Genomic DNA, 7,943 nt, shown 5'->3' with positions numbered 1-7,943 from the left:
TGTGTTTTTTATTGTGTCTATCTACCAGCGCTTGGTAAATCACAGCATCTTTGTTTCTTATATAAAATTTTCCCACGTGGAATGTTTCCCTCTATTATATATGTCACATGCACTGGCAGCAGGATACAGCATTGTCACAGAGCTTCTCTCAGTGAAATCCTGTATCAACAACTAGCTGCTCTTTGTTGTGGTTCTTTACCTGGTTTTGCAAAATGTTATGACTGTTTCTGTATTATAGCTTGAATTTCATTTATTTGTAACTCAGTTAAAATGGCATCTGAAGGTAGGATTTCTTTTCACATTCATTATATTATGCGTGTTCCTGGATGTGAGGTCATATTGATGGCCAGTAATGCAGATGATACCAATTTGTTATTGAAAATTGCTTGTTTACAATTTGTTTGCAGGTTAGAGAGAACAATGCTTTAAGGATGGCACAGATAGAATTACTCAAAATGAAACGAAAGTTTGATGCCTTGAGAGTTGTGGAGACAGAGAAAAAAATGATGGTTGCCTTGTTGCAGAGAAAGGATGAAGACTTAAAAACTCTGAAAATCTTGCTTGAAAATGAAAGGAAAGAAAAAACGACTATAATTAATGAAAAGGAATATTTTGAAAAAGAAAAGCAGAAGAAGTAGAAAGAATTAATAAAGAAAATCTTAGATTAAAAGCTGAGCTTGACAAATTAAATGAGAGAATAAAATCTAATCAATTTGGAGCAGCAGGTAAACCAGTAGCACATTAAACATATGTCATTCATAAATACCAAAGTTTCACCAACTTTATTTTACTTTGTTTCTACTTTGATTTATTTATTTAAATTTGAAAGTTATTTGATCAGTTAAATTTTGTAGATCTGTAATATTGACATACAGCTTGCAGATGAGATTACTTACTTGGGATCATCAGCACTTAATACCTCTTTTCTATGGTTTATCTCCTTCATTTGCGCCCCTTTGTTTCCTTCCTCTCTTTTACTTTTTATGCTGTCACTCTGTCCATGCCACTTGCTGTACCCTTCCCCCACCTCCCCACCCACCCCCACCCCCAGGAGGCTCATAACTCTTTCATTATTACATGCATGGTGAGCACGGCCCCCCAATCTATTGTAGTATCTCCATGCTTTCTCGTGCTGCAGTCTCCCATCTCCAACTATACTCATCTTACTTTCTCATGGAGGCAACCTTTAATGTTGACCTGGCTGTTGCCTAGGTTCTGCTTTATTTCCCTGAAATCTTAATTTAATTATATTGCACCAATTTTAGTTCCCTTCTAGGTTTAATCTTCATTTTTAATTTTCTTCTGTAATGTGGAATAACTGGAGAACAACACTGTCAGTAGCATCCACTACATACAGTGTTAAAGATAATCTGTGCATAATAACTGCTTAGACTCATACATGTGCTTAAAAGCCAATGTGGTAGCCAATCTGACATGGTGGGGTCATTACATACCCTTTCAGTGGAGCCCTCTGACAACACAGGGATCACACTTCTGATACTAACTTTCCATGCATGCCAAGTAGTAGATTCCCAACTTCATGGGGCATCAAAACTCCCGGCAATAGTCATTGTGCCAGATGGCCTCTGCTGTGGATGAGTTTTGTCCATAGGGAGAGCCCTAGACTGGAGTAGGTGGCATCAGGCAGACACTTTGCACATCAGACATAGAAAATTAAATTGTCACAATGGCTGTTCTGATCTGGTTGTCTCATCAGAGAGGTCTAGAAATTTCAATGCAGACAGTTCCAGTTCTGCTGGCGAGAAATGTACTAAAGCCCATAAATAATAGTCAAAGTAGGTATGGTATCCACTGGAATATAAATGGTTTAAACACTGATGCTTCTAACAACAAAAGCTCCAAAATAGATGAATTGGAAATCATTCGGTCAGAATGTGCAAATGTTACAGATGCTTGTTTAAATGAGCACTGGTTTACAGAGGACGCAATTAAAATTCTAAACAATATAGGAAACTTCAGATTAGCAAGTAACTTTTGCAGAAGAAACAAGTCACGTGGAGGCTCATGTATACTTCTACATAGTGATACAAATTTTATGAGATGAGAAACTGTTTTTAATTATTTAAATGAAGAATGTGTGTTTGAGAGCTGTTTTGTAGAAATAGTGGACTCACTGACAAATATCATAATAATCTCAATATACAGAATTCCAGGGGCACCAACAACAGAACTATTTATATCTAAGCTTAAAATTATGCTAGAAGACCTTTGTAGATGAAAAAAAGAAAAAAAATTGTAATATCTGCTGATTTTAGTATTGATATCATGTGTAATGGTAGCCACACTTTGATTCAATGACTTAGTAAAAAAATACGGTTTCAGATTGAATTTCCTTGAATCTACCAGAGACAATTGGAAATCAGCAACATGTATTGACAATGTTCTAACTAATTATGTATATGAAGATGTGTACAAATTTTGTCTAGATCAAGGTATTTCAGATCATTGTGCATTGTTCATTGAGCTGCCAAAGACAGACAGGAACATTTCACGTGTGAGAACCCATACAAGGAGGAACTTTAGCAAAGAAAACTTGCAAACATTTAGTGAGAAGCTAAAAGAGAAAACATGGCCTTTTGATCATTGTAACTCAAGTGATGAAAACTTTGAGAAATTCCTAAATAGCTGTCTTGGTGTGTCTAATGAAACATTTCCACCTAGACTATGCAGCAATAAAATAAAAAAATAAAGTGAATTACCCAGGGCATAAACATTTCCAGTGTAAAGAAAAGGCAACTGCACGGAGAAGATTTCACTAAATATGTTAGATTCTATAAAACCATATTTAGGAGTTGTCAGGGCAGCAAAACAACTGGCAGATAACAGGCTAATATTAAACCATAAAAATAAGACAAAGGCTGTGTGGTCAGTCATTAAATCAGAGTTAGGTGTTTAATCCTGTAACCAAGCAATTTCAAATATTGACATTGAAGGAAATACTATTGTAAAAAAATCCAACTCAAATAGCAGAGTACTGTAATTAATTCCTTATAAATGAAGCAAAGTCTGATGTAGATGTAATATATTGCCACAACAAAGTAAATCCCTTTGTCCTAGATGAAACCTCTGAAAACTTTACAAAATTCTTAAAAGTTTCTGTGGAGGATGTAGAAAATGCTATTCTAACATTGAGAAAAAAAAAAAAAAAAAAATATGCAGGTTGGGATGGAATACCCACCAAAGTTACTAAAGTGGTACACAATAAAATTGCAAACCAACTACCTCAAATAATGAATCAATGTTTTGAAGAGGGCTGTTTCCGAGAGGAACTAAAATATGCTGAAGTCAAACCACTCTTCAAGAAGGGATCAAGAGAGATCACAGGAAATTATCATCCTATCTCAATTCTCCCAGTCCTATCTAAAATATTTTATTTGAAAAACTTTCTGTTGAACAAATCCAAAACTTCATTGCAAAATATTCTGTTATTCTAAACAATCAGTTTGGTTTTCAGCAGGGGGAAAACACTGTAGATGGAGGAAACAGTTTCATTGAGAAAATAAGTACATCATTAGACAAGAGAAATAAGATGGCAGGAATTTTCTGCGACCTCACTAAGGTGTTTGATTCTGTAAACCATACATTGCTTGTTTACAAACTTGAAAAATATGGCATTAGTGGCAGTGCCCTACACTGGCTTAAATCCTACTCATCCAACAGAAAGCAAAGAGTTAGTATTTCTTCAAATGGCATATATTATTTTTCTGACTGGAAAAAAAAAAAAAAAATTCAGGTTGTTCCACAAGGCTCCATATTATGCTCAGTCCTATTTCTCTTTTATGTTAATCACTTACCATTAAATATCAGCTCCCCATCAGTTCTGTTTGCAGTTGATACTTCTGTCGTAGTTGAAGATCAGGATTCAGAAAAAAATGCCCAAATCTGTGATCAGTACCCTCAGTGCCCTAGAAACTTAGTTTCAGCTAAATTAACACATTATATATGGTGAAAAACCAGATATAAATAGATATGATGACTGATGACCTCAGATGTTAAGTCCCATAGTGCTCAGAGCCATTTGAACTAGATATGATGCGTTAATGGTCTAAGAGCTTTTAGCATTGTACTCAATAATTATGCAAAATGTGAAATATAGGTAGTACAGAAGAAAAATATAGTAATTTACAGTCAAATGGTGGTTTATTCTTTGTGCTTCACGTGAAAAAAAAAAAAAAAAAAAAAAAAAAACACTATCCTCCACATTCACTGGCTTGCCCAGATTTAAAAAAGTACAAAATATAAATAAATTGAGCACCTGTCATACATTGATGCTAAAAAAAAAAAACATGAATACTTACATCCTGCCCTGCCCTGTTCCCATACAGAGAAGCAGCTTCCTCCTGTAGCAGGGCTCCCTCTTGGGACCCCTTTCCCCAGAAACCCCAACATCAGAGGTTTGACACCAACTATTGGCTGGAGTTGCCACATCCTGGGGGTGCCAGAGTTGTCTGCCCTTCATCCTTATCCACAACTGCTGTGGATAAGTCCTCGTTGGCCGTTGTGGCCAAGCGCTTCTAGGCGCTACAGTCTGGAACCGCTATGGTCACAGGTTCGAATCCTGCCTCGGGCATGGATGTGTGTGATGTCCTTAGGTTAGTTAGGTTTAAGTAGTTCTAAGTTCTAGGGGACTGATGACCACAGAAGTTAAGTCTCATAGTGCTCAGAGCCATTTGAACCATTTTTGATAATTCCTCACAAGATTGTTAGTGACCAACGGTTGTGAAACAGAAGGGAAATATCAGGAGAAGGCCATTCTAGTGACTCCAGAGGCATCAGATCTCTCCACTCATATTGATATGGAGCAAATGTTAATCGATATGATTCCATCCCCACTGGTGACAGATAGTGATTCTGGGGCATAACTGATCCTTCTGGCCCTTCTAGCCTAATCAGGACACCCAGCACATGATGATCTAATGAAACTGTAATGGATATTACTGTCACCTGCCAGAACTACATCATCTCATTTACTCATCTTCTGCAATTCGTGTTGCTCTATAACAAACATGCTTCACTGATGACTATTTCCCAATGCTGCATTGTTATCATGCCATCAATGAGTGAATTTCTGTTTGTACTACAGTGGAAGCAATTGCAGTGCATGTGAGAATGACCTCAGCAATCACTACCATCTCCAAGGCAGGCTATTATTTACCTTGAGATGACCAACTTAATCCAATAACTCCCCTCCCCCTCCCTCCCTTTCCACCCTAAGGGGCTCATGGTTCTTTTGTGAGTTCGTGTGTGGTGCACATGAGGCCCCGAGCTATTGCAGCTCATTTTTGATTCCCTCGCTGCTTTTCCTTCTCCCTGCCCCCTCCCTCCCTATCCCTGCTACTTCCCTGTGGCCACCTCCTTCCCCTCTCTTGGTGTTCTGCTTCATGTTGACCTGGGTGTTCCCCTGGTTTCCTGTATAGGTTTCAATTTTGTTCATTTTGCCTGTTCTTTAACACTTTTGACGTTACAGTCCCCCCTTGAGGTTTGACCCCCACTTCAAAATTTCCTGTTTTTATTGTGAGCATATAGGGAAAAACTCCCTCCCTAGCATCTACGGTGTGGATTCCTCTCCCCTCTCAGTTCCCCTCTCCCTTCCCCACTCTAGCCCCCTTCCACCCTGCTAGGTCACCAATACGTGTAGCCAGTCTGTGTGGTGGGGTTGTAATGTACTCATATGGCTGAGCCCCCTGACATCACAGGGATCACACTGCTGATACCTCAGCTGTTCCGTCCCCATGTGTGCCAAGGAGTAGTTGCTTGTCTTCTTGGAGCATTGGAACTCCTGGCAATGGCCACTGTGCCAGGCGGCCCTTGCTATGGCTGGGTGGCGCCCATGGGGAGAGCCTCTGATCGGAGTGGGTGGTATCAGGGCGGATGCTTGGCGCATGAAGTGTATCAAGCTGCAAAAATCTGGCCATTCTCACACAGCCGTCTCTTCAAATGTTGAAGGATCCTTAAATGCTGTCTTGTATGACCTGGCAACCTTCCTCTACCAGGCTACACCATGGGAGGAGGGCCAGGATCCCCGTCTTGCGCTGAAACCTTTTCCCCGTTACCTCAGCTGTACTAGGACAGATGGGGATACATTCACCACCGCAAAGCCTTTATTTTTGTGGAAAATATAGAGGACAAGTTTGGTGAAGTGGAGTCCATTAGTAATATGTGGTCAGTCTACCTGTTGATCAAAGCAGCTTCATTCATACTGGCTTTTGAGTGGGATACCCTCCCAGAGAAGGTCAAGGTTATGTGCTACAGATGTGATGTGAAGCTGTACATCCCTCCACCTATGCGGGGCTTTTGGGGCATATGCCTTCCCGCTGTACGGCGGACGCCTTGTGTGGTGACTGTGGCCACCTCGTCCATGAGGGAAGCCCTTGTGTTCTGCCGCCTGTTTGTGGTAATTGTGCTGACTGCCACTCCCCTCACTCACCGGATTGCCCGGCCTACAAGAGAGAAAAGACAACACAAAAATATAAGCCCCTGGATCGCATGTCTTACACTGAGACTCGCCAAAAGTATGAGAGACTCCATCCGGTGTCACTATCTTCAACTTTTGCCTCTGTTACTTCCTTTCCTCCTCCTCCTCCTCCTCCTCCTCCTTTCCCCAGCCCTGCCCCACTCTCACCTCCACCTACCCTGCCATTCCCATGACCTCTCGTCAGGGAGTCACCCCCACCACACCACTCCAGCTGAAGAAGTGCCCCCCTTCTTCGGCATCTGCTGGTGATCGAGCTCCCTCCCGGGAACACTCTCCCCGGCATCTCTCAGTCCAGAAGACTGTTACCACCACTCAGCCACAAGGCCCACCATCTGTGGGCCCCAGGGTCTTTTGGTACCTGTACTGCCCCTCTGTTCTGCCCTCCTCCACCTGAGGAGGAAGAAGAAGAAGAAGAAGAAGAAGAACAACAACAACAACAACATAAATACCGAAACAAGGCGTCCCTGGTGGCACAGAGGTGCCAACTCCCCTCTCGCAACCTTAATCTGACGTCTTATTTTTGGATGTGACCCCATTCTTGTCAGTGACAACTACTGACAAAGTGACCTGACATCCTCCTCGGCTCCTTCATGCCTACCTTGGACTTGTGCCACACGATCATCCAGTGGAATGGCAATGGCTACTATTGTCACCTACCAGAAATGCAACATCTTGTCTCCTCTTATTCTGCATTCTGTCTTGTTCTCCATGAAACGCATCTCCATGGTGACCACTCTCCCACTTTACGTGGTTATCGGGCGTTCTGTCAGAACCGTGCTGGACCTGGGATAGTATGTGATGGGGTCTGCACTTTGGTTCACTCCGATGTCCTTAGTGACTGGATCCCCCTATGTACCACCTTGGAAGTGATAGCGGTTAGAGTGCAAACGACTCTGGCAATCACCATTTGCAATGTCTACCTCCCTCCTGGTAGGCCACTTGCTTATGTTGCACTATCCACTTTAATTCAGCAACTCCCGCCTCCGTTCTCCTCCTTGGGGTTTCAATGCCCACCATCCACTGTGGGGGAGTGTCACATCAACGGGTCAGGGTATCCTAATTGACCAACTTATCACGGACTTCGATTTGTGTCTTCTCAGCGATGGTTCTCCTACACACGTCAGTGCCACTCATGACACCTTATCTGCTATCGATCTCGCGATCTCCTCCCCTGCCCTTGTGGCTTCCCTATATTGGTGATGCCATGATGACCAATGATCTTTGTGACAGTGACCATTTCCCACTGGCACTATCGTTCCCCTGCTGCCGCCAGGCAGACAGGCCCCCATGTTGGGCATTCCGCAGGGCCAATTGGCGTTTATACATGTCTACTGCCTGATTTGACACCTCCCTCTCAAATTCCATTGATGTAGTCGGGCAAGGCATCTCTGCCGCTCTTCTTCATGCTGCTGACACTGCTATCCTCCTATCCACAGGGCCCCCTCAT

Source organism: Schistocerca americana, chromosome X (genome assembly GCF_021461395.2).
Source record: "Schistocerca americana isolate TAMUIC-IGC-003095 chromosome X, iqSchAmer2.1, whole genome shotgun sequence".
NCBI lineage: Eukaryota > Metazoa > Arthropoda > Insecta > Orthoptera > Acrididae > Schistocerca > Schistocerca americana.
Note: the sequence above shows the minus strand (reverse complement) of the source record.